Source organism: Anolis sagrei, chromosome 3, assembly GCF_037176765.1.
Source record: "Anolis sagrei isolate rAnoSag1 chromosome 3, rAnoSag1.mat, whole genome shotgun sequence".
Taxonomy (NCBI): Eukaryota; Metazoa; Chordata; class Lepidosauria; order Squamata; family Dactyloidae; genus Anolis; species Anolis sagrei.
The window spans coordinates 149,484,440-149,510,990 of NC_090023.1; positions in this window are offsets into that span (position 1 = coordinate 149,484,440).

The following is a 26,551-nucleotide window of genomic DNA, read 5'->3' on the forward strand; positions in this document are numbered from 1 at the left end:
ATCTCCTGCCACAAACCATCACAAAGTTTAAGATCTTCAGGAGAGGCCCTGCTCTTGATCCCGCCACTATTGCAAATGTGGTTGATGGGGACAAGAGACAGGGCCTTCTCAGCAGTGGCCCCCTGCCTATGGAACGCCCTCCCTAGAGATATCAGATTGGCCACCCCCCTCTTGTCTTTTAGAAGGAAAATCAACACCTGGTTATGGGACTAAGCATTTGATCAGTGAGCAGCAAGTGGAAGAAAATCACACAACTTATGGCAATGAATTGACCCGGACTGGTTTTTGGATTTTGATTTTAATAGATGTGTCTTAATTGTTTAAATTGTTGTTTCAATATTTTTACTATTTTGATTGTACTATGGTTGTTTTTATGATGCTAGATGGCCGCCCTGAGTCCCCCTTCGGAAATAAATATAGGAAATAAATAAATACTAGAATTCTATGCCACGCGTTTCTTTCTGGCATGTATAGAGTACACATTTGGAAATGACTGAATAAAATGAAAACTATCCTCTCTGGCTTGCTAACTGGCAATCGTAATCATGATGTGCTTTGACATTCTTTGTGATGTGGCATTCTTTGTGGATGCATCAATAGGCTCATGAAGGTCATTTTCTAAGCTGATTGCTTTAATCTTGTAATTGTTACAATATAAGACAGTAGCCTGCATATGATTCTGTTTGACTTAAGTCATTTCCACACAGTGAAGTTTAAAATGGCTTTGTTATCAACTAGATTCTCAAGGAATTACAAAGATGAGCAGTGGCCAAGATGCATATTTTCCCTTAATTTTCCCCCCATTAACAGCATCCTATATGACACAGCACACGTAGAGATTTCCAATTCTCTAGAAGGAGAATTTTTATTGAGTAGTATCTTCCCCTGGTAAATCACTTTGTGTTTTTGCTTATTAGGTTTCATACTCTCCAATATTTCACTAGAGAAATTAGAAAGGGAAACTTGTGTACACTTGTTACCCATTTCCATATCTGTGCTACATTGCCTCGGCCTTCCACAACTTGATGCCCTACAGATGTTCTGGATTATAACTGCCACCAGACTCATCCAGCAAAGTCAACAGATAGAGAAGGTGGGAGTTGTGATCCAAACCATCCCAGAGGGCACCAGATTGGGGAAGGTTGGCTTTTTGCCTGCTGTACAATGCACTCTTTTGCTTTACGACAAGCTGCATGATGGATTCATTTACTGCCATGTAAAACAGGCTGTTCTGCTCTGGTCTGTGACTACGGTTTGTTAGTAAACTGACTATAACAGTTTCTTTCAAAAAAAGAAAAAAACTTAGGAATGTTTATTCTCACAAGAGAGATGACTCTGCTTAGTGCAGAACAGCTGGGACTTGTAATACATTTAGCTAAGCTTAGTAGCACTCTGATAGGCAGTTATGCAGCACTGGGATTTAGCATTTAGACAACAAGTGAAGAATTAATTGGATCTGAATCTAATCACAAGAATTAAAAATAGAAATAATGTTGTACTAGATAAACAAAATTGTCCTCTAACATGTTTTCTACAAGCCTAAAAAGCTTCAAATTGTGTCATGGCAGGCTGTATACTAAATGGGCAGCATTTGCTTCATTCGACACTCAGAAGTTAAACTCGGAAAGAGGGGATTAGGACTGGCTAAGAACAGTTACGGGCATGTGTGTTTGTACACATTTCTCCTGCAATAGGCTCTTTGTAAACATTGCCAAAATCCTATGTCATTTACGTATTACAGTACTGTACCCAAATACCAGTCTCATCTTATTTCAATTCATATCAGTCTTGACCCAGCCTTTTTAATTGTCCAGACTCATTCCTTTTCCATGCCCTAAAAAATAGACATGAAGAGTAGGCAGGATTTTTCTTTTAATATTTATGTATCATTGGGTAATTCCATGCTTATGTTGCTGTTACTGTTATTTTTTGTTCATGTTGTGACTCTATGTTTTGATATTGTTGCTTGGAAACCACCTTGACCCCCGCCCCCGGGAGATAGAGCATTATTGTTGATTATTGTTGTTGTTGTTGTTGCTGCTATTATGATGTCACCTCTACTGATGTTGAACCAACCACAATTAGCATAGGATGGTAGCATACATATGAGGTACACCTGACTGTTGCAAACCCCTCCTCCCATTTAGATCAGAGACACACAAAACTATGGTCCAGGGGCTAAGGTGTCCACCTCCCAGGATTTCCCATCTCATCCATATAGGTTTCTCGTTCTTTCCTGATGTTTGCAGGGAGAACTATCTTCCTGAGGACTGCTGGAGGGAAGGAAGGAGAAGGCTCTATATCAAAGAGATCATTCAGTGGTCATCCAAGTGTCATCAGTGGGGCGATTAATTTGGGAGCACCCTGAATAGCTCCTGTAATGTTCAGAATGAGACACAAACTAGATTCATTGACAGAGCCATTGGCTGCAACTGTCATACAGACCTATTTTTTAGGTAATCTCCATAACTCCCCCATCCCTGCAAGCTCTCTCCAGCACCCAAGGCAGTCTCATATGTGGTTCACATGGCTGAAAAGGCCGTTTCCCTGCTCCAAAAGCACTCTTACCCAGGTCCTAGGGGTAGGCAATTCAACAGCTGCAGAGCAGCTGCTAAAGATGCTTCTGGCAAAGCTCTTATTGTGCAGTTGCTGGTTTCATTCTTGGAGTTTTGTCGTGGCAGGAGGGGGAGATGAGCAAGTGTTTTCATCCATTTTTAACTTTCTTTTTCCACCTCTTTTCTTACCATAGAAAATCTATTCAAAACGGAGCAACTGGATGGTTGCAGTGTTGTTTTTGATTCGTGTGTGTTTTAATAGGAATGCAGAAAAAAATCAAAAGTACAATAAGATGTAAAGTATAATAACAATATGAAATAAATTACCAATGTGAAAATGAATATGAATCCACTCATTAAATATGGTAACGATATCAAATTGGACTAATACAGGAAACTGAATCAAACAAAAAAAAAACCCTGAACTAGTAACAAGATGTAGACTTTTTATATCTGTTATATAATTTTCTGTTTTTCTAATTTGCAATTGCATATATTTTTGCAACTTTTGTTAAATTTGTATTCAAGAGATTAGTTTTTTACTCACCTTATCTGATTATTTTCACCCCCATTTTGATTTAGTACTGTAGTTGTGTTCTTTTTTTGGATTTTTGTCAAATGAATCCCAGCATTGCTGTTTGAATGCCAGGCAGCTGTTGTAGCCAGGAGTGTCTTTGCCAACTTCAGCTGTTGCATCAGTTGAGCACCTTCAGGGAAAAAATGATCTGGCCACAGTGAAATATACTTTAGTCATCTGGGGGTTATATTATTGCAAGAGGCTTTATATGGACTTACCCTTAAACTATATTCAGAAACTCTAACCAGTTCAAAATACAGAAGCCAGATTTCTTTCTTGTGGATTATTTTTAGTTGAATTTAATAAGGTTAAATTTAAAGGTATGGTGCTGACCCAGAAGCCAGGTGGTTAGAATATAAGAGCTGTTAAGGAGTTAATCCAAGTGAGTATTCAGCAGGATGAAGGGAGAAGCAACAGCCCAGAAGTCATTCAGTGCAGCAGTATGATAAACAAAAGCAGTAAGAAGTACAAGATATAAGTAAATTTCAGTCAATTCAAAGTCAGGAGTACACTGAAAAGTACTGCTAGTAACCAAGGAGAGCTGAAAACAACTAAGCAACAAATCTGGAAGATATATCAGCAGCAGTTTCAAGACACCAGGTGCCTAATTAGGTAAGTGTCTCCTACTTAACAACTGCTGGGAATGCAATCTGTTGCTCAATGAATGATAGAAATGGGTCTTCAGCATCTGCAATCTCCTTCTAGGAGAAGAACCTCCTTTCAGCCTCAGGCCCCATCTACACTGCCATATCATCCAGTTTCTGAATCCATATTATCTGCTTTGAACAGGTTTATGGGATTCCACACTGCCATATAATCCAGTTCAAAGCAGATAATATGGATTCAGAAACTGGATTATATAGCTGTGTAGATGGGGCCTTAGTCCCTGGCATTTTGGATTTAGGCTTGATCTGCACTGCTGTATAATTGTTATCAAGAGCTGCAATGTCCTGGCAACTTGCCTCCTCCATTTCATCTGAATCTTCTGACTCCATAGTGTGGACTATGACAATATACGTGTTAGAATTAACATACTTGAAAACCCACCTTCTCTCCAACCAATCTACTGAAATTATATTTGGAGGCCTAGTTATATGTCCCAACAGCATCAGGGGCTCAGCTAGTAGGAATACTTGGAAAGAAGATGAGATTAGTCCCATCCTTCAAAAGGTAGGCAGTGAAAACATTCACAATCTGTTTGGCTTTTAAGGGGTTTAATATATGACTTTTAACATATGACTTTTTTCATTTTTAACTTGATTGAATGGGAGTTCTTTGCAGAAGTAGTCACACATACGCAGTTCGATTTATGGATATTTTATTATGTTTCGGCACATAATTTCTTTGTCTTACTAGTCAACCATATATTTTTAGTGTTGATGTTGTCATTGTTGTAACAGAATAGAGTAACACAGTAGATTCACCATAGGCATCAACTGCTTTCTTACCAAGATGGAATTTTACAACATTAGATTGTAAAAAAATAGTTGAGATTCAGAATATACAACTGCTAAAAAATTAAACTATCAAAAATGAATACCAGTTAAAAACACATTTTTAAAAGCAACAGAATAGACATTGTTTAGGTGGGGTGGACCTTGCCTACTCAGTACTCAATAAAAACGTAATGTTCATTTGTGGGATTAACATAACTCAAAAAACACTTGATGAATTGACACCAAATTTGGACACAATACCCCTATATTAGGCCAACGAGTGACCATCACTCATAAAAACACTGAAAAAAACAGTGGAAGAGACTTAAAAAGCAAAAAAAAACCCAAAAGAAATACATTACAATGCATGTACAAAACCACATATACGAGGGGTATTTTTTAAGTAAGGTTCATTGGAACATAAGTACACAATGAAAGTTTATTTCGAAAAAGTAAATTTATTTTCAGAAAGTACATACTTCACTCTATTTTTCGACATAGTTGCCAAGTTTGTTCAAACACTTATCATACCTCTGAACCAATTTTAAAATACCCTCTTAATAAATCCTCGTTTCAACTGAAGCCATCAAATCGTCTGTAATCAAAGAAGGACGACCGGAGCGGTCCTCATCATGGACGTTGTCACGGCCATCTTTGAATTGTCATACCCACTTACGCACTTTGCTTTCACTCATGATAGTATCACCATACACTTCGCAAATCTGTCGATGAATTTCTGCAGCAGGCAGGTTCCTTGCTGACAAAAACCGTATCACTGAGCGAACCTCACATGCGGCGGGTGAGTTGATAGTCTTAAACATTTTTAAAACACAGAACAGAACTGTACAGGTGAGCTACAGAGCGGAAACTGAGCACAGTTGTTCCCGAGGCATGCCGGTACACGACGCACACTCTCGTTGCAGTATGCGTGCGAACTACTAGTGTCTACAACAAAACAGACCTTACTTAAAAAATACCCCTCGTATATACGCATACATGTATATACACAAATATACACACAAAACACATATGCGCAGACTGGGCCACAGCAACACGTGGTGGGGGATGACTAGTCAGTTAGTAAAACTGTTTCTGGATTTGGCCACTTCAGGTTATATGATGATAAGTGATATCTCTATATGTCTCACAACCAAGAGAACAAATCCACTCATACATAGAAAGTTATCATAGCATAGAGTGCTTTTGTGCAGTGTTTATTCTTTTACAAAAGAAGCATTTGAACTTTCAGTCCTGATCACCACCTATAGTCTGAAGTGGTTTGGTTCATTAATATCTTCATTATGATTGCACTGGTAGTATAAAGCTTCTCTGATTCAAACAAACAGACTTCGTTACAGATTTCTATTTCCCTTCTTCCCATCCCATCGATTCACACTGATATTCTAGCAATTTTACCCTTATTTATTTCCTAACCTAGGATTCTGTTTCTCCTTTCCATCATCAAACAACTTCCAAGAAGAATGACAGGAGCACACAATATTACCTCTTAATATTCACATAATAATCTAAATAAAGTCTGCTGAGTCTCCAGGTACTCTACTTTGCCCATTTTAATGGCATACTTCATTTTACGTATGTGAAACAAATTTACAGTAAATGAAAAAGCTTTTATGTGGCATCAATTAAGAGAGAGTGCACTCATCAGTGCCTTAGCATTTACTATCAGTGAAAGATACCTAACACATTAAAATCTAGCCAGGAGGAGCCCTCCCATCTTTTTTTTAAACTGCTAACAACTTGCGATGACACGACTAGATTGGTACAATTGAAGGGTAAAGCTCTTTCTCTCATCTCTTCAGAAAGTAAAGCTTCCATTTCATAGACAGTACACATTCATAGTGTACCTGAGAAGGTTCAATGGGGAAAGATCCACATGTTTGACATCACGGATAACACTACACAGTTATGGCACATTAATGCCATTTTAACTTAGGAAATCAGGGGTTATATTATGGGGTAGGCACAAGAATAGCTCCCTCCCATCATCCCATATCTTAAAATCAAGGAAGTTAAAACAGAATCACAGCGCCATGTATTACCCTGGGGTAAAACTGAGGAAGCTGAGGAAATTACAATTGCAGCTCATATTAAAGTTTCAGCATAGCCATATTTGCTATGAGTACATATAGAGGAAGTATAATTGGGCACTAAAGAGTCAGGTAGTGGACACAGTGTGGCACACATGAGCGTACAATGTTGTCACATGGAGCTCCACACCTTAAGAGTTTCTGGGGGAAACATCAATTTTGTCTTTATGTATACATATGTGCTTCCAAGTCACCTGTCAAATTATGTCAACTCCATGATTTCATACGGGTTTCTTTAGGTGAGGAATACTCAGAGGTGGTTTTGCCAGTTTCTTTCTTTGAAATATAGCCAATGGCATTTGGAACTTGTTGGTTGTTTCCCATCCAAATACTATCTAGGCCTGGCCCTGCTTAAAGATGAGATGAAATCTGGTGCTTTTGGAGTAGAGGAAGCTTTTGATCAGCTACTGATGGGAAGGAAGAGATTTCCTCCTGTATGAAGAGATGCTGCAGAATAAGGCAAAGGGCTGGAGGGGAAAACTCTGTAGCTGCACAAAACCTATGGACTGGAGTTTCCCCTGGTTTATTTTGTTTAAACAAAGGGTATTAAAGACAAGCCAAATATTTCAAACAATGTTATCAATATTTCAACTGTTAACATAACTTGTAAAATAGATCTTTTTTAAAAAAATCAAACCAAACACAAGGTATGTATATTTGAATCTGACTACAAGCAGACTCCAAGTTACATACAAGATAGATTGAGGTAGGTAGGAAATGGCTAGGGAGGAATTCACTAGTTGTTAATAATAATAATAATAACAATAACAATAATAATAATAATAATAATAATAATACTTTATTTATACCCCACCTCCATCTCCCCCAAGGGGACTCAGGGTGGCTTACATAAGGCCACATAAGGCATCAATACAGTAAAACACAATATAAACACAAAAACACAACAAAAAATCATAAAATAAAGTACATAAAATGCAAAACCAATATAAGTAAATGACACAGCAGCATAAAATCAAACATTAAACCACAAATAATCACACTGTGCAGGGCCAAATTCAAGGATAAAATTTTAAAACACTTGGGAAGAGGACAATGTAAAAACCAGGGAGGGGATCCGAGGATGAGGTAGGATTTAACTGTATGAACCATAAAATAAAGTGCTTCTGTTGTCATTTATGCAAAGTTTGGTCAAGGAGTATCTTGCATTCAATAATTGAAGGCACATTGGAATAACCAAGTTTTCAGGCTCCTCCTAAAGATTGCCAGGGTGGGGGCTTGCCTAATATCTCTCGGAAGCGAATTCCAGAGAAGGCCCTCTCTCTCGTCCCCACAAGTCGCACTTGCGATAATGATACCAACCCCAGTGATCCCTTCGTTCTGAAGACCAAGATTTGTTGGAAATTCCCAGTGTCAAGACCTTGCCTCTAACAGCAACCAGACGCAGAGCCTTTACAGCAGTGGTACCATCACTCTGGAATACCCTGCCACCTGAAGTCCGTGCCTTGCGGGACTTATCAGCTTTCCGCAGGGCATGTAAGACATATCTGTTTCGACGGGCCTTTGATCTTTGATTGCTGTTTTTAAATTGTTTTAAATTGTTTTTAAATTGTGTTCAATTTTAGCCTGTTCTTGTAAGCTGCTCCGAGCCCCAGGGGAGTGGTGGCATATAAGTTTAAATAATAAATAAATAAATAAATAAATAAATATATTATTATTAACATCATTATCACCCTTCCTTTCTCCCCATGAAAACTCAAGGTGGCTAAGTAACAATCCCCAGCCTATCTCACACTTAGTCAAGTTTCAAAAGCAGAAAAAGTTAAAAAATAAAATCCTAGTAGTATTTTTAGCAGATTAAAATTAAATAATAACACTTAAAATGCCCATTAAAACTGACCTCCCCCCAACACACACGCACACATGCACACGCACACACCTCCCTCGTGGAATTTGGAAAATAAAAATTGAATAAGATAAATGTCAAAAGAAAAAGAATTCTCAAAAAGTTAGTAACTAGAGTAGCGCTCCAACATTGTAAGAAACAGGACAAAATAGGCAAAAAGAAACTGAACAGAGCTAAAAAGAACATGCCACACCATCCAAAGCCACACAATTCACAGAAAATGGAGGAGCTCCATGCTGCTATATATAGACCGGCTTTTCAGATAGCTGGTGATTGGCTTTCTTCTTTTGATTGGCTGACAAGGAAAAACTGTGTGCAGCTGCCCTTGTCAATCACGCCAACCAGTCCCTACCCCTGGGAAGCGGAGTAATACATATGTTCGATTGAAAAAAAGTCTGAATCAACATAATTTCTGAACTTATCTGAAAGATTTGGATGTTTGTGTTTGTATTCATAAATGCTTTGGAGGGGCCCTTCCCACTCTGTATTTCAGTGGTTCAATCACCAAAATTTTCCAAAATCCAAAATGACGTTTGGAATGTCACACACCTCTAATGGGTTTTTTAGATTTGTTCATTTGTAAATTTGCATGCATGCTTTGGATAGCATAGGGAAGGGCTAAAACTGTCTGTCCCTGTGATAACTGAATTTGAAAAAAATGATTTATGAAAATAAGGATTGGTGAAAAAGTTTCAGTGGAGATAGCTTTCCCCCATGACAACTCTTTCAGGGGTAAACTTACATTCCTATGGGTAAATTTATCTCACTTCCTGTTGTCTCACCCCCATTTGTAAGTCTGTATACACTATAAATCCATCAAATTTGTTGTAATCTGCCTTACATCCAAGTTGTTCTCTCCTTCCTTCCATAAGACTTGGAAAGTTTCTTTTTAGAACTAATTTCTTCTGGTTATTATTTACAATGTTTTAAATGTAATATTTTTGTCATTAAGTGTTACAAGTGATGATGTGATAACTAGTCACATTTCCTGTTGTGCAACCAAATCACCTTGTCTGTTTCCTGAGGAATCTGTATAATGACTAAGTAGCAACAGTAAGAACTGACCATGGAAAATCAGACTGGTTCAAGATTGGGAAAGGCATACTCTCACCCAAACTATTCAACTTGTATGCAAAACACATCATGCGATGTGCAGGGCTTGGTGAATGCAAGGCTGGAGTTAAAATTTCTGGAAGAAACATTAACAACCTTAGATACACAGATGATACCACTTTGATGGCCAAAAGTGAGGAGGAGCTGAGGAGCTTTCTAATCAAGGTGAAGAAAGTGCAAAAGCTGGGTTGCAGTTAAACAAAAAATACCAAGATTATGACAACAAGAATGATTGATAACTGGCAAATAGAAGGAGAAAATGTGGAGCCAGTGACAGACTTTGTATTTCTAGGTGCAAAGATTACTGCAGACACAGACTGCAGCCAGGAAATCAGAAGACGTTTACTTCTTGGGAGGAGAGCAATGTCCAATCTTGATAAAACAGGGAAGTGTAGAGACATCACACTGGCAACGAAGATCCGCATACTCAAAGCAATGATATTCCCTATAGTAACCTATGGATGTGAGAGCTGGTCCATTAGGAAGGCTGAGCAAAGTAAGATAGATGCTTTTGAATGTGGTGCTGGAGGAAAATTCCACAAGAAGTTCCAACCAGTCCATCCTTCAGGAAATAAAGCCCAACTGCTCATTGGAGGGAAGGATATTAGAGGCAAAGATGAAGTACTTTGGTCACATCATGAGAAGACAGGAAAGCTTAGAGAAGACAATGATGCTAGGGAAAAAGGAAGGAAAAAGGAAGAGGGGCCGACCAAGGACAAGATGGATGGATGGTATCTTTGAAGTGACTGGCTTGACTCTGAAGGAGCTGGGGGTGGTGATGGCTGACAGGGAGCTCTGGCGTGGGCTGGTCCATGAGGTCACGAAGATTCGGAAGCAACTGCATGAATAAACAATAACAACCAGTTTTTTTTACAGGTAACTCACTGCTTCCAAATGCTGTTCCCATATTTGTCAGGGGTAATATGACACATGAGACCCAAGGACTCAAAATATAAATCCATTAACACAAACTTCCCAGGAGTAGATAAGTCAGCAATGACTTCAGCAGCTGTTTTTCTGTGACAGTTAGGATGCCTCCTTTCCCCTGCAGTTCCTTGCAGAAAGAAAGTCTTCTCAAAGGCTGCTAGAGCTGAAGTGTAGGGAAAAGCAGTTGGGAAATGCCAAACCCATGCTGACAGTCCAAATTTCTCTCTGTATCTTTGAAATCAAATCCCCCCCCCCCCAAGATTCCTCAGACTGGGCAGTGATGACTTGCCCAATAATTGAAAAATCTATATTTTCTGGAAATCTCTACCAGCTCCATAGTGACTACAAGGCTATTTTGCATCAGCTAATATGGGTTCTTTTCCAAATTCCAACCTTCATACTCCTCAAATGCTAACTAACAACCCCAGTTCAGACCCACCCTTTGGGGCAGTGTGTCTATCCATGTGGTTCAGTGAGAATCTGACCCAGTGCACCAATAATGCAGACAGCATGCAGAAGGTCTGGGTTTCAATTCCTGGTGTCACCAATTTTTAAAAATCCCAGAAGGAGAAAAAACTCTTCTTCAAAGTGTCAGAATAAATAATACACACTATAAGGAATGAAGAGCCAAGTCAGTATAAGGTTCAAAGTAAGTGTCTGTCTGTTTATACTGTGGTTGTGAGTATCCTGATCCAGGAGAAAAGTGGGACAGAAATTCAATAAATAAAATAAATACCTTCCTGCCTACTTTCAAGCAAGAGCTGGACCTAAGCAATAAAATAAGCCTGCTTTGCTGCTTTCAGGACTTCACAGCCACCGCTCAAAGCAAGCCCTGTCTTGCCTGGAGGTTTTCCCAGCTTCTGCCAATGAGTATGTCTTAGGTATATGCAACTTTCTCTTGCTCCTGAAAATGCACTAGTCCTCTCCTGGCACTAGCTCAGCTGCATGCAAGAGGCTCACAGCCTGGCTGGAACTGGACAGCAGGGGGCGTTTGGGTTCCATGCAATTCATGCTCCCTAGTGGCTTCCAAATTTCAAAATGTACTTGTGACTTGGTGCTATGTCCATGCACGGCTGTGCATCAGACATATTTTCACCCATATATGTGTGTGTGTGTGTGTGTGTATAATAACAATAGTTCAAACACTTGTCTAATCAGAAGCGTTCAAAGGGACATACTCTCATGTAAGTTGCTTTTAGGGTTGCAGTTTAAATTAGCAACTTGTAGGGCATATATTGCTACAAACTTCACATTGATCATTATGCCAAATATCTGTTTTAAATATTACCCGCCCAAGACCATGAACACACACAAAGCAAAATCCATCAGAGAGTTTTCAGCACAAACCAGTGCAGCGTAGTGTTTATTTCACTGCCCTGGGAACGGTTGAGAAGAGACATAGAATCAAATCCCCAATCTACCATAGGTTTGGGTCTATTGCTATTTTTCAACCTAACCTACTTCTCAGTTTTATTGTGAGGATAAAGTGAAAAGGTGGGCAGAAACATTTGCTGCTTTGAATTCCACAGAAGGTGAGTTATTTACTGTGATTAAAGGTAAAGATTTCCCATTGACATTAAGTCTAGTCATGCCCAACTCTGGGGGTGGTGCTCATTTCCATTTCTAAGTCAAAGAGTCATCATTGTCCATAGACACCTCCTAGACCAGGACTAGATCCGCCTAGTCAAAGCCATGGTATTCCCTGTAGTAACCTACGGATGTGAGAGCTGGACCTTAGGGAAGGCTGAGCAAAGGAAGATAGATGCTTTTGAACTGTGGTATTGGAGGAAAGTTCTGAGAGTGCCTTGGACTGCGAGAAGATCCAACCAGTCCATCCTCCAGGAAATAAAGCCCGGCTGCTCATTGGAGGGAAGGATACTAGAGACAAAGTTGAAGTACTTTGGCCACATCATGAGGAGACAGCAAAGCCTAGAGAAGACAATTATGCTGGGGAAAGTGGAAGGTAAAAGGAAGAGGGGCCGACCAAGGGCAAGATGGATGGATGGCATCCTTGAAGTGACTGGACTGACACTGAAGGAGCTGGGGGTGGTGACGGCTGACAGGGAGCTCTGGCGTGGGCTGGTCCATGAGGTCCCTCAAAGTGTTGGAGGGCCAGATTATTATTTGAAAAGAGCATGAATGAATTCCTATGCACACGGCACATATCTTATTTGTAGTGCAAAAGACATATTAAAAACAATACAATAATTAAAATGAAGAACAATTTAAACAAATATAAACTTATTAGTATTTCAGTGGGAAATGTAGGCCTGCTTTTGGCTGATGAGATAGCATTGTTGTTGTTGTGTGCTTTCAAGTCGTTTCAAACTTAGGTTGACCCTGAGCGAGGGCCAGGTAAATGACCTTGGAGGGCTGTACCCGGCCCCTGGGCCATAGTTTGAGGACCCCTGTCCTAGACCATGTGGTCAGCATGACTACATGAAGTTCCATTACCTTCCTGCCAAAGCAGTACCTATTGATCTACTCACATTTGCATGTTTTTGAACTGCTAGGTTGGCAGAAGGTGGGGCTAACAATGGGAGTTCATCCCGTCCCATGGATTCAAACTACCAGCCTTCCAGTCAGCAAGTTCTGCAGCTAAGTGATTTAACTCGCTGCACCACCACAACCCAGTTATTTACTGTGGTAATAATTTATAATTTATGTATTTGTTATACTGCCCACAATGTAGTTTACAGGGTCCCCCTCTTTATTTAATTCTCACAACAACCTAAGAGGTAGGCTGGCTAGAGACAAAATGACTGGCCACCCAGGATTTATCATGTCCCAGTCCAACCAGTGTACGACACTGGCACTGGATAGGAATGTGGATAGGATAGGAAAAAGTGGCATGGTTTTAAATCCTCATGGAAAGAATAAAATGAAAGTGTTCCAATGGCACAGCTTTCATTGCTTTTTGACAGAAGATGCCACCCTGCTGGCTTGAGCAAAAAGTATTTTTGCTTTCCCTTTCTGTAAATGCAGATGGAGACAGGGAGGGAGAAATATGCAATAGTGACAGGATTTTTAATGGCACCTCACCTTAAATGCATTTTAAAATATGTAAATCAATAAAAAAATTATTTGTAATAGCTGTGCTAAGAGTACTGGTTAGCCTTGCCGTGGAATGAATTGCAGGCTCTGAGCTCGATTACCATACATCGTGGGAGCTGTAGTTAGGATTAATCTGTCAAAAGGGATGGTTTAGTGTTGATGAATATGACATGTGACCATTAATGATGTTGATTTTATCTCCTGAGATTAGCAAGATTTACTTCAGATGGATAATAATGTCATTTGCTTGATGCGGTAGATCTGTTTACGAGCTGATTAAATTGTGAGGCCTTGCTTCATTTCATGCTATTTGCTTTACAGCTTCATCACGGCAATCACAAAAGCTGTGGAAATGTCCCACATCCCATGTCACAATAAATCATTGTTTAAGATTGCAGCTATGTATTTTAGCAGTTCAGTTTTCCATGGGCTGCACATTCCTTAATGAATATGTAATTGGGAAGACATTAAAAAAGGATTTTGGGGGAGCGGGCTGCTTTCGGAAGGTGGCATCATTACATGTGCAGGGTAAAGCGTGGGGAGGGGGAATCAGTCCTCTATCTTTTAATTGAGATTAAGGAAGCATTTGAGTAATTAGCTGTAACAAATTGCCTTATTATTTAGATAGCAAAATAAACAGGGTTTTTTCCTTGGTTTTGTTTTATATTGTGTGTGTGGCAAGAGTTATTATCATAAATCTGTGCAAAAGAGGCAGCCAGAATACCATAAAGAATGCTTGTAAGCAAAGTATATTTTTGTCTATTTATCTTTTACATTTCAGACAAAAGTATCTGAGATAGTGCAGAGAATACATTGTTCATGTACACATGTGCATGTTCACACACACGCACATATATATACACACACATACCATTGTTACCAAAGTATGGAAGTTATAGGTCATATTATTGGACTTGGCCATGGTGGTCTACGCTCTCGTTACATCCAGGATAGACTACTGCAATGCACTCTACGTGGGGTTGCCTTTGAAGACTGCTCGGAAGCTTCAAATAGTCCAATGAGAGGCAGCCAGGTTAATAACTGGGGCAGCATACAACTCTCATGTTACGCCAGCTCCACTGGCTCTCAGTTTGCTACCGGGCACAATACAAAGTGCTGGCTTTGGCCTATAAAGCCCTAAACCGCCCCGGCCCAATTTACCTATCTGAATGCATCTCCCCCTATGAACCATCACGGAGATTAAGATCCTCCTGCTCTCCTTCTCGCCATTGTCACAGGCGTAATTGATGGGGACGAGAGACAGGGCCTTCTTAGTGATTGCCCCCCCCCGCCCCCGCCGCCTATGGAACTCCCTTCCTGGTGAGATCACATCGCCCCCCTCCCTCCTGTTCTTCAGAAGGATGGTAAAAACTTGGCTGTGGGACCAAGCTTTCAGGACAGGGCAGTAAAGCAGCAATACGAAAGATTACCAGGCCAATTAGATTAGATGCAGATGACAAAGACAGTTTGGTGTATTTTGATATTGAGATAAATGTTTTTAATGTTTTATGTACGCATATATGAATTCTTGTCCCAGCATTGAATGTTTACCGTATATATGCTGTGCTCCGCCCTGAGTCCCCTTCAGGGTAAGAAGGGCAGAATATAAATGTTTTCAATCAATCAATCAATGAATGAATAAGTCACTCACTGATTCAGCATCAGTTCCTGTTAAGAGCATATAAAGTACAAGAATGTTGGCTTTGCTGGATCAAACTGAAGAGTCATGCTCTTTCTTAATGTGTAGGTACCTTCTGGATCTTAATAGTCACATAATTCTCCTACACATAAGTAGGAAACAAGAAATGAAGTCCATTTCTTTCTGATTTGTCTTAATCTGCTGCTGTTCAGGTCATAGGCAAAGTAACATTTTATGCTATAGTTCCCTGAGGCTTCCAAGCTGGCTGGGGGGATTCTGGGATTATTATGAAATAAACCAATTTCTCAATGCTCTCATTCAAAGATTGATTGCCTCTTTCATTGGAACTTTATCTAATATCTAGCTTATTCTTTTATTAATGAATCTCAAAGTTTCTTGGTTAGCTAAGCTCCTGTGGTCAGTGAAGATCATGAATGCAACCACCCATACATGAATCCATATAGAAAGACGTGCCATTCTGCATAGAGAAGCTGCCTGATAAGGCAACTGAGTAAAACTTCAACACTAGCAGTAGGAAAGTACCATGCCTGAGGGCAGCTTGAAAAACACAGGGCCGCTCTGTCCTCCAGAAGAAAATCCAGCAGAGACTGGAAGGATAGCAATAGTCATGCTCACAGAACATTTTCATGGCAAATTCTGCCAAGAAAGCCCCATGATCGGTCACCTTAGGGTCATCATAGGTTCAAAATGTGAAGGCACACAACTTGAAGGATGTGGGCATGTTCGTCTTGATGAAAAGAAGATTGGGATTACATTATTGTACTCTTTAAATACATCAGCACTGTCACAGAAAGGAGGGGGTATTCCCTGCTGCCCCAAAGGATAGACCAGGTCTACTGGTTTAAAGTTCAAACATTAAGAGAAAATTCTTGACAATAAGAGTGGTTCACCAATGGAAACAATTGCCTAGTGCAGTTGTGGGATCTCCTCCGAATTTCTTCAAAAAGAGTCTGAGGATGTTGTGTCATTTTTGGACTGTATGGCTGTGTTCTAGCAGCATTTTCTTCCAATGTTTCATATGCATCTGTAGCTGGCATCTTCAAAGGATCTGATGGTGGTAAAGCAAGTGGAGTATATATACCTGTTGAATATCCAGGGAGGGAGAAAGAACCAATGTCTATTAACCAAGTGTTAAGGGTGCAATTAGCAAGCTTGATTTCCAAGTGTTTGAGTGAGATCCATTCATTAGCATGGGAGTAACTGAGAAGATTGCATAGTCAAGAGTGAGGTCATCTGCCTGGAAGTAGCCGGACCTTTGTTCCCTTTGAGTGTTTATGCTTATGCTTATATTTTGTTTTGTTAATCTTATGGTTATGTTGTTTTTCACTTTGTATGTTTCGTGATGTTACCTGGGAACCACTTTGAGTCCCCTTGGGGAGATGGAGCAGTATATAAATAAATTTTTGTTGTTGTTGTTGTTGTTGTTGCTGTTGCCTAGAGCAGTGGTTCCCAACCTTTTTTTGACCAGGGACCACTTGACTAGGGACCGCTTTGACCTGGGACCACTTTGACCAGGGACCACTGACTGAAAGGGTTACAAGTCTGTTTTTGGTCAACTTTAGATTCGGTTTGGGGTGCTGATTCAGAAAATTGCATTGGATAGACCATATCATCTCTAGTTTCTGATACAGAACATATGCCATGGTCAGCAACAGAGAAGGAATGGTAGGCGGCACGAAAGGAGCATAAATTAATTAAATAAAGAGGAAGGAAGCTCATGGACCAGATTTTCATCCTTGCGGCCCACTGGTGGTCTGTGGCCCACAGGTTAAGAACTACTGGCATAGAGGTATCTTTCGTCTTGGGTGGTGTTCATAAGTCTTCGATTGCTTGCTGCCAGGAGGCCTCCTGTGCCTGGGTGGTGTCCATTAGTTATTATCTTGATTCTGGTATTTCTCAGTACTGGTAGCCAAATTTTGTTCATTTTCAATAACTAATAACAAAGGCCTGGCTACTGAATGGATCCCACTTAAACACTTGCATATCAGGCTTGCTAAAAAAAGGTCAGGAGAAAATGCTGCTAGAACACAACCATACAGCCTGGAGGCCACACAACACCACAGTGATTCCTGATGTGAAAACCTTTGATAATAGTCTGAGGATGCTTTAACTGGAGATACTGCACTGTTAAGCAGGTTGAACTAGATGACCCATGAAGGTCCTTGCAAATTATGATTCTACGACTCTAACTATAACCAGGCAATATATATTGTTTGTTAATAAACCACATCCCTCCCTTCCATTTACTGATTTCTAATTATTTTTAAAGTTTCTTCATCAGAATTTAAAGATTGAAGAACTAGAGTCTGTGGGGAGAGTTTGCGCTTCAATGGGGAGAGTTTGAATCAACGGTCAAGCTCACAAAGTCTTTTTCACAGTCAGTTGTGAAAAATTGCTTTCTTGTAACACAGGGGTTCTCAAACTCTGCTCCTCCAGGTGTTTTGGACTTCAGCTCCCAGAAATCCCAGCCAGCTTACCAGCTGTTAGGAATTGTGGGATCTGAAGGCCAAAACATCTGAAGGAGCACAGTTTGAGAAACACTGCTGTAACGTGAAATCTGCCCAGTGTTTGATTCTTGGGAAGTCAAAAGACCAATTTGAGAGTAGCGTCCAATGTGCCAGAGTGCTTTTTCAGATGAATTGGGCTGCTCACAAAAGAGGTATATTTTAAAACCTAATTGCCTAAAAAGCTTCATTTTGTATTTTAAGCTCCTCCTTGAGCACCAGCTCTCCTTGGGGACACTGCCAGAAGCCTGGACTGCATTCATCCTTTGATTTCCTTAAACCTTTGTGTATTTACGCTTAATAACCGACATTAGTGACATTAAAATTCTACTCACTGCAAGCGGCAAATAATCCATTCTTGCCTCCTTTTTTCTTTGATAACTGACCTTTAATATAGATCCAAGCTTAAACTCTCCAAACAGTCATTTGCACACTCTCGCGGTAACATTCATCACTATTTTCAGATAATTGCCCAGACACATCAGTCAAGAGCTGGATCCCTTATGAAAGAAAAGCAGAGATCCAGAGTGAAAGATTAGGGCTGGAGTAATTTTTGAGTGAATTTCAACTAAGGACAAACATCCCCTTGATATTTCACTGACGTGAGCATTTAGAATGGAAGGATATAGTAAGTATGTAACTACGAGGGATTCACTGACAGTTTACCATTTTTGGTAAATAGTGAATCCCTCGTAGTTACATACTTTTCTGCTAAATAGTGAATCTCTAATAGTTTCAAACATTGCTAACAAGCTGTCCTGCATTCACACACACGCAAATGTTCATGCAAATAGGTTGCTGTGAGTTTCCTGGACTATATGGCCATGTTCCAGAAGCATTCTCTCCTGATGTTTCACTCACATCTATGGCAGGCATTCTCAGAGGTTGTGAGGTCTGTTGGAAACTAGGCAAGTGGGGTTTACATAGAATTTTTTTTTTAAGAATAACTTAGTCTGCAGTGCCTTTCGTGTTCCTTGAATAGTGTTTGGGTGTTGCGTTTGATGGTCCCTATGAAATCGAGGAGGAATTTAAAAGGGTTTGGCCCTGAAGGAGAGACCCTACGGACCCACCAAAGAGGGCTCGCTACAATAGTGAGCAAAGAGAAGCCACAATTTAAAAGATTTTTCTAAGTTCCCAAAAGAAAGTTGAAGGAAGCACCACCGAGATGCTTTTATTGCAATTCAGCTGAAAAAGATGCAAAGCAGCAATATTTCGCCAAGCTGCGCATAACATGTACACAAATAAAAGCCTTTTTTATACAGAAACAGAGTTGTCAGGTTTGAGTTTCCTGCTCTCTGCCCCTCTGCCGGCTTGACGTTGATTGGCTGGCACCCTACAGCTGGGAGGAGGCTTGGCCACCTCCTGAGCACCTGGGCCAATCGCTGGGCTTCTGCCACCTCGGCGTCCTGACAAATCAGGAGGGAGGCTGGACGAGAGGGAAACAATGGATTCTTGAGAGGATTATTGAAGATAGGAAATGTCCAAGCGGCCAGTGAATCCTGGGGGCCTGTGAGCCAGCCTTTCCTATTGTCTTTGATTGGCTGTAATGAACGTTGATGTCTGGCAAGCCTGCCAGATCCGGATTTTCTGGGTGCTGAGATATAGAAACAATGAGGGAATTTTGACTGAAGTTTCAGTGGAAAGAGATTTAAATAAGTAACAGATCAGGACAAAGGGTGGCTTTCCGAAGGCTTTCTGAAGAGTTCTTTCTCCCACCCTGGACATTCCACAGATATATAAACCCCACTTGCCTAGTTTCAAACAGACTTCACAACCCTTAAGGATGCCTGCCATAGATGTGGGCAACTAAAACTCACAAATGACAAAATCAATTGCCCCAATCCCATCTGTATTCAAACTTGGGCATATCAGGTATTAATGTATTGTCGAAGGCTTTCATGGCTGGAATCACTAGGTTGTTGTAGGTTTTTTGGGCTATATGACCATGTTCTAGAGGCATTCTCTCCTGATGTTTCGCCTGCATCTATGGCAAGCATCCTCAGAGGTAGTGAGACCTCACTACCTCTGAGTATGCTTGCCATAGATACAGGCAAAACATCAGGAGAGAATGCCTCTAGAACATGGCCATATAGCCCGAAAAAAACCTACAACAACCCATATCAGGTATTTGTACCAAATTTGGTCCAGTGAATGAAAATACATCCTGCATATCAGACATTTATATTACAATTCATAACAGCAGCAAAATTACAGTTATGAAGTAGCAACAAAAATAATTTTATGGTTGGGGATCACCACCACATGATGAACTGTATTAAGGGGTCATGGCATTAGAAATGTTGAGAAACACCGTCCTATACGAATCTGCTCATAAACTGTTATTTCCTTTAATCACCCTGGAATGACTGTGCAGCTTAATAGTCAATCCTCTAAAACAGGGCTGGGTAAAGTGCAGCCTTTCAAATGCTATTGAACTATAATACCCAGCATTCCGCACCATTAGGTGGGCAAAATGTATTGAATTTGTGTCTCTCTCTCATGCTGTCCTGAAAACTTAGGATCAAATAATGAGGCCATTCTGCAATGTCAGGATGGGTGGTGGTGGCGTTGTAAAAAATAGCTTTGTATACCTCTGTCAATATGATTAATAAAGAACAATCCTGGATTCATAAGCATCAATGCTTTATTTAGAAAGCATATCAATTGGGTTGTGGATTTCTGAACTTAAAACTCCTGCTCAGCCATGAAACTTCAAGTAGTCATAGGCAGGTCATAGTCTTGACTTAACCTACCTCATAAGGATGTTGTAAGCATAAAGTGAAGAAATGTCATCCATGTTGCCCTTAAGAGAAAAATAGAAGTAAATGATTTTATCTTGCTAAAGCGCTTCTTTGTAGCTTATCAGCAAGAAATTGAATTCACTAGGATGGACTGCATTTAAGGAAACATTTTTACATTTGTATTTTGGGATTTGAATGTTGCAGTTAATTGCATGGACATTCATTATTTCCACACATTACATCAATATGTAGAGGGGATTATTTTTTTGCCCTACTTTATGATGTTAACTTCTATTTACAGTAATCAATACGTACTAATGAGTCAAAGAAAATACCAGTAAGTGATCAATTGTTGGCATTCCAACATGTTCAATAGATTACTTATGCCCAGTCTGCTAATTGCAATGTGCTGCTCAACTTATAATATGCAGCAGTAATGTAGAGTTTTCTAAATAAACATGTTTAGCATTATGGATTCTCCATTAAACTGGACATTTTCCCAGGAACTGAAGTAGTTTCTAAAATACAAATGAAAATAATCTTAATCAGAATTTTTGTGTACAGTAAACTAAGGTAAAACCAGTTTCTCCTGCAAGAGAATGGTGGTCACAATCTACCAGTACAGTGTTTCTTAACCTTCCTAATGCCGTGGTCCCTTAATACAGTTCTTCATGTTGTGGTGACCCCCAACAATAAAATTATTTTCATTGCTATTTCATAACTGTAATTTTACTACTGTTATGAATTGTAATGTAAATATCTGATATGCAGGGTATATTTTCATTCATTGGACCAAATTTGGCACAAATATCCAATACTTTACTTACTTAGGCGATCCCTCGTTGGACGAGTAGGATAGTCTTCCATGATCAGTATTCTTGTGGATCCGTAGGTGGCTGTGGAGCCCTATTCTTGATCTGCATCTTCTCCTGCAGTGAGGACATTGGTTTACAGATGGAAGGCAGTCTCGGTCAGGGTTGGCTTGATGCGCCTTCCTCCTGGCACGTTTCTCTCTTTCACCCTCCATTCCTGCCTCTTCAAATTCTGCAGCACTGCTGGTCACAGCTGACCTCCAGCTGGAGTGCTCAAGGGCCAGGGCTTCCCAGTTCTCAGTATCTATGCCAGAGTTCTTAAGGTTGTCCTTGAGCCCATCTTTAAATCTCTTTTCCTGCCCACCAACAATCCGTTTTCCATTCTTGAGTTCAGAGTAGAGCAACTGCTTTGGGAGACGGTGGTTGGGCATCCGGACAATGTGGCCAGTCCAGCGGAGTTGATGGCGGAGGACCATCGCTTCCATTCATGGTGGTCTTTGCTTCTTCCAGCACACTGACATTTGTCCACTTGTCTTCCCAAGAGATCTGCAGGATTTTCCGGAGGCAGCGCTGATGGAATCATTTCAGGAGTTGCATGTGACATTTCACAGGCATATAGCAGGGTTGGGAGGACAATAGCGTTATAGACAAGCACCTTGGTATCCCTACGGATGTCCCGGTCCTCAAACACTCTCTGCTTCATTCGGAAAAATGCTACACTCGCAGAGCTCAGGCAGTGTTGTATTTCGGTGTCGATGTTGACTTTGGTGGAGAGGTGGCTGCCAAGGTAGTGGAAATGGTCAACATTTCTAATGTTACATCATTAAGCTGTATCTCTGGCTTTGGAGAGGGATTGGCTGGTGACTGCTGGAACAGCACTTTACCCAATGCACCCACATTTGAATAGTGGTGGGGTTGGGGGAGGGTTAATTTTGTCATTTGGGAGTTGTAGTTGCTGGGATTTATAGTTAACCTAGAATCAAAGAGCATACTGAACTCCACAAAAAATGGAATGGTCCTAGGACAGAACCTTGTAGCACCCCGCTGGTCACTCCTCTCCTGGATGAGGAGGAGCCATTGGTAAACCCTCTTTGGGTTTGGCTAGTTAACCAACAACAGCATTGTCTAACCCACATTTTTCTAGCTTCTTTGTGAGATAATCACAGGGGATGAGGTTGAGGAAGAGTACCAGGTTAAGCTAGTGTCAAACGGGCTAATCTCTACCATTCAGCTTGACATTCAAGGTTGCTGTATGGATAAAAATTTGGCCAAGCAGTGCTTAGATAAATTATTTATTTGAATGGCAACTCCTATAATCTCTGAATGAGAATGTCCCATTGGCATGTTGTCTGGTTGATTCTGGGAATTATACTCCAAAAATGATATTTTCTAAGATTAAGCGGGAAATAGCTATGCTACCCAGAATCCACTGGAGAAAGAATCATATTTTATTTTTAAAAGGAACCAACATAAAGGTTTCCATTCACATGGTTTGTCTTTCTGGCAGGTTTACAAACCATGCAAGCAATACATATCTCATTGGATGAGCCATTGCTTCCAAGGCTAGAAACAATCCAAGACACCAGATCACTGGGGCAAAAGTTCTTAGACGTATCCAACTCATCATGAAAACTAAGGCAAAGGAAGCCACAGTGATGCCAAAAAGATATGATGTGAGTTTCAGACAGTTGAGTTGCTTCATACACATTTATTTTATTTGTTTAACCAATGATATTCCGGAATGCCTCATCCACAGTAAATTATACTAAAATGTTTACTTGCTCACTCATTTGTACATACTCGTCTTAGTTGTGTCAGTGACCAGCCAAAAGAAAATGAGATGACTCAGCTCTTGTCCCATCTGACTCAAAAGCTGATTTATATATAATTCAGTGGTAATTTAGAGGAGAGTCTTCCTCACCACAGATTAATTATCAGACTTAGCCAAATGACACCGATTTCTCAGCAGAAATCAGATTTCTACCTGGCCTTCTCGCCTTTGGGTGGAACTGACTCTGAATTGGCCGCAGTAAACTTTCTGCCACTTGAAGAAGAATGAGAGAAAACAATACTGTGCATTCAAGATCACTGACAGATTCAGTATTTGAGTCAGGAAAAACCCTGAAAGCACAAGATGGATAGTTCTTTAGTTCAACAGCATTCCATCAAGTGAGTAGCATAGTCTGCAAAAAGGGCCAAGGCACAGGAGAAAAAAGGCCTGCCATTTTAAGAAAAAGAGGAAAGAGTAATGTCTGTTTTACACTTCATTTTTCATAAAAGAGAGACAAAACTGAGGGTTTTAAAAAAATCTCTGTGTGTATGTGTACACCAGAACTTAGTACCTTTCCATGTCAGTTGTATTTTACCCAAGCTGCCCTTCAAAAACATGATTAAAGCTCCCCAGGTTGTGGTTTGCACAGTAACATTTCTATCACTCTTTTCCTAAATTCAGGCTGGATCTACACTATCATATAATCCACCTTCTGAATGCAGATTAAATTATTCAAACTGGATTATATGAGTCTACACTGCATTCAGATACTGAATTATGTGGCAGTGTAGATGGAGTCTCAGTATTTACTATTCTTTCTTAAGGAAAAGAAAGAAACACCCTATACACTAAAGCAGGAGTAGGCCACAATGGTGAGCTACTTTGGACTTCCACCCTTGAAACATACCAGAGGCCACAATGATGCCACCAAAATCTGTCATCAGCTACCAGTTGTGTTTCCCAAAGTTGATGACAACTACTTTCAGCTCTCTATGGTGCTCTGCCAGAGTGGATGGTAGAAAAAAGGAAGATGCAAAGTTGCAGTCTATCAATTTAATGATTAAAGAAAGAGGGTTCTCTGTCAACAGGAATATAACAGCTCCCTGTTCCTCCAAAGGTTATGGTGAGCCCAGCATTTTTAATTGAAGCTCCTTTGCTCAGATCTCGCTAGGATTTTCTGATTTGGATCAGCAAACTAGAGGACTCTCAATTCTATCATGATGAAGTGAGTTCAGTGAAGACCATGGATAAGAAGGTCTGGTCCCAGTGAGCTTCTGCTTAACCAGATCAGCCAGGACAGAGAACAAGCACTCAAGGTTAAAGGCAAACTACAGAGGTTTATTATTGTGGCCAAAAGGGATGCAAGTACCAGTTGATGCTCAAAATATACAAGCATGACTCCATAGAAAAATACAAGACAGTTTTTCAGCTATTCAGACTTCCCATGCCTGCTCCTGATTGGCTGAGAAACGGACCAGCTAGGATCCATTCAGAGATTGACCAGAGGTTTCCCTGATGTCACAGACAAAAGGAGGAGATTCCCATAGAGGGAATGAGAGCAGCTGATTATTGGTTGGTTTAAAGGCCCTGTGGATGGTGTGAAACTGAAGGAGATGATGACATGGGTACGCAGATGGTTCTTGGTTGATTTAAGTGTCCAGTCTCGTGAAGACAAAGGTGCAGGGCACAGAGAACAAAAGGTGATAATCTTGGGTTACCAGAGGCTTGGCTGCCATTTCAGAAGACTAATGTATTCGTATTTAGCTTTTCCTTCTGTGAAACTATGAGCCCCCATTTCTAAACAGGTGAACAGTTTGAACACAGCCCTGGTGGTAAAGGAGTTATCTGTCACATATCTATATACAAAGGAACTGATTTTATCTGATCTGGGAGACTATTGGGGGAACTTTCTCAATTGTTTAGCAATCTCTGTTCCTAGAAGTTTATGTAAGGGGGTAATGGAGGAATGGATGCCTCCCTGTTACATTTGATACAAGTTTATACATTTTGGGAATTGATACAGTTACACAAGAAATGCCATTTTATACATTTGTTAAAGGGTTTAGACACAATATAGTGGAAGGACCGAGTTGCTGCTGGGTCCTTCCAAAACCTCCAGTGGTCTTAATATTGTGAAACTTTGAAAGATCAAAAAAGGTTAAAAAAAATAAAGAAAAATCCTATTTTTTGCTTGAAGTCTCTCTGAAGGTCCGGATCAATTTGGGGAGTGCTGTGGCCCGACAACAATGATTGTATTAGGCCAGTGATTATTTATGTATTTATTTATTTAAAACATTTGTACCCCGTCCTTCTCAACCCTGGAGGGGGGACTTAGGGTGGCTTACAACTGGCAACAATTCAATGCCGCTACATACAGAAACAAAAATATAACAAGACAATTACACAATGAATAAGAACATTGGGTTAAAATCAATTTAAAACATTATCAACCATATATCCATTCTCAAACTGTATTGTGGAATGTGGCAAGATGGACTATAACAAAATGGAGAATGACAGAACACTGACCTTAAACAAACAGGCCCTCACAACTGAAACTGATACTCCAGGATGCTTTGAAAAAATAGGACCCCCCTCCTCACACAGAGTACATTATTCTGTAGAATGCTTTGTGGTGTTGTTATCTTTTTCACAAAGCAACTAGTTGACATCAGAATTGATATCTATGTTGGGCCCTGTTCACCAGAATCTTTTTGGATTTGCTACTGTATTTTGCACACTTGCCAAGAATCAAGGGCTAAAACGGCAGCCCTTTTGTGTTCTCTTGTCTTTATAGGTTTCTTTGGGCATTATATGTGGTCTTTCAATGATAAAATCAATCTCCAAACTAGATGCTGTGTGGAGCATGTCACTTTTTATCAACGCTTGTCTCTCCAGTGATGTGTAGTAAAAGAAAAGCATGTCATGAAAGCATTGCATTACACTTTCACATCTTCTGTAAATACTCACCAATGAATTGGAGCCAGACAGGAATATAAGTAACATGATATTATCAAGTTATGGATAATGTTTTGCTAGTTTTACTAGGGAGATGGGTAGGGGAAATATGGATTGGCAAGAACCATTTACCCTTGCAGCAATTAAGAATCTATCAGAGATTTTACTGAATATGAGCACATGTAGTAGGTGAATAACACAATGGCATCTTCCATCTGTACTGTCTGCACTACTCCTAATAGGATGACAGAAGAGGCAGTGATCATCCATAAAGAGACAAAATATCCTGCCAGCTTCATTCCTCAGTGTTCCCTAATTCATCTTGCCTGGGATTGCACAGATTTTCCTCTATTACGGGGCTGAACACAACATCACCATCTACCCTTTCCCCCAAAAATGTATGCTGTGTATGGCACACAGCCAATATCCCAAGTCATGCCATCCCAAACATACCTTCCAAATTTGTTGACA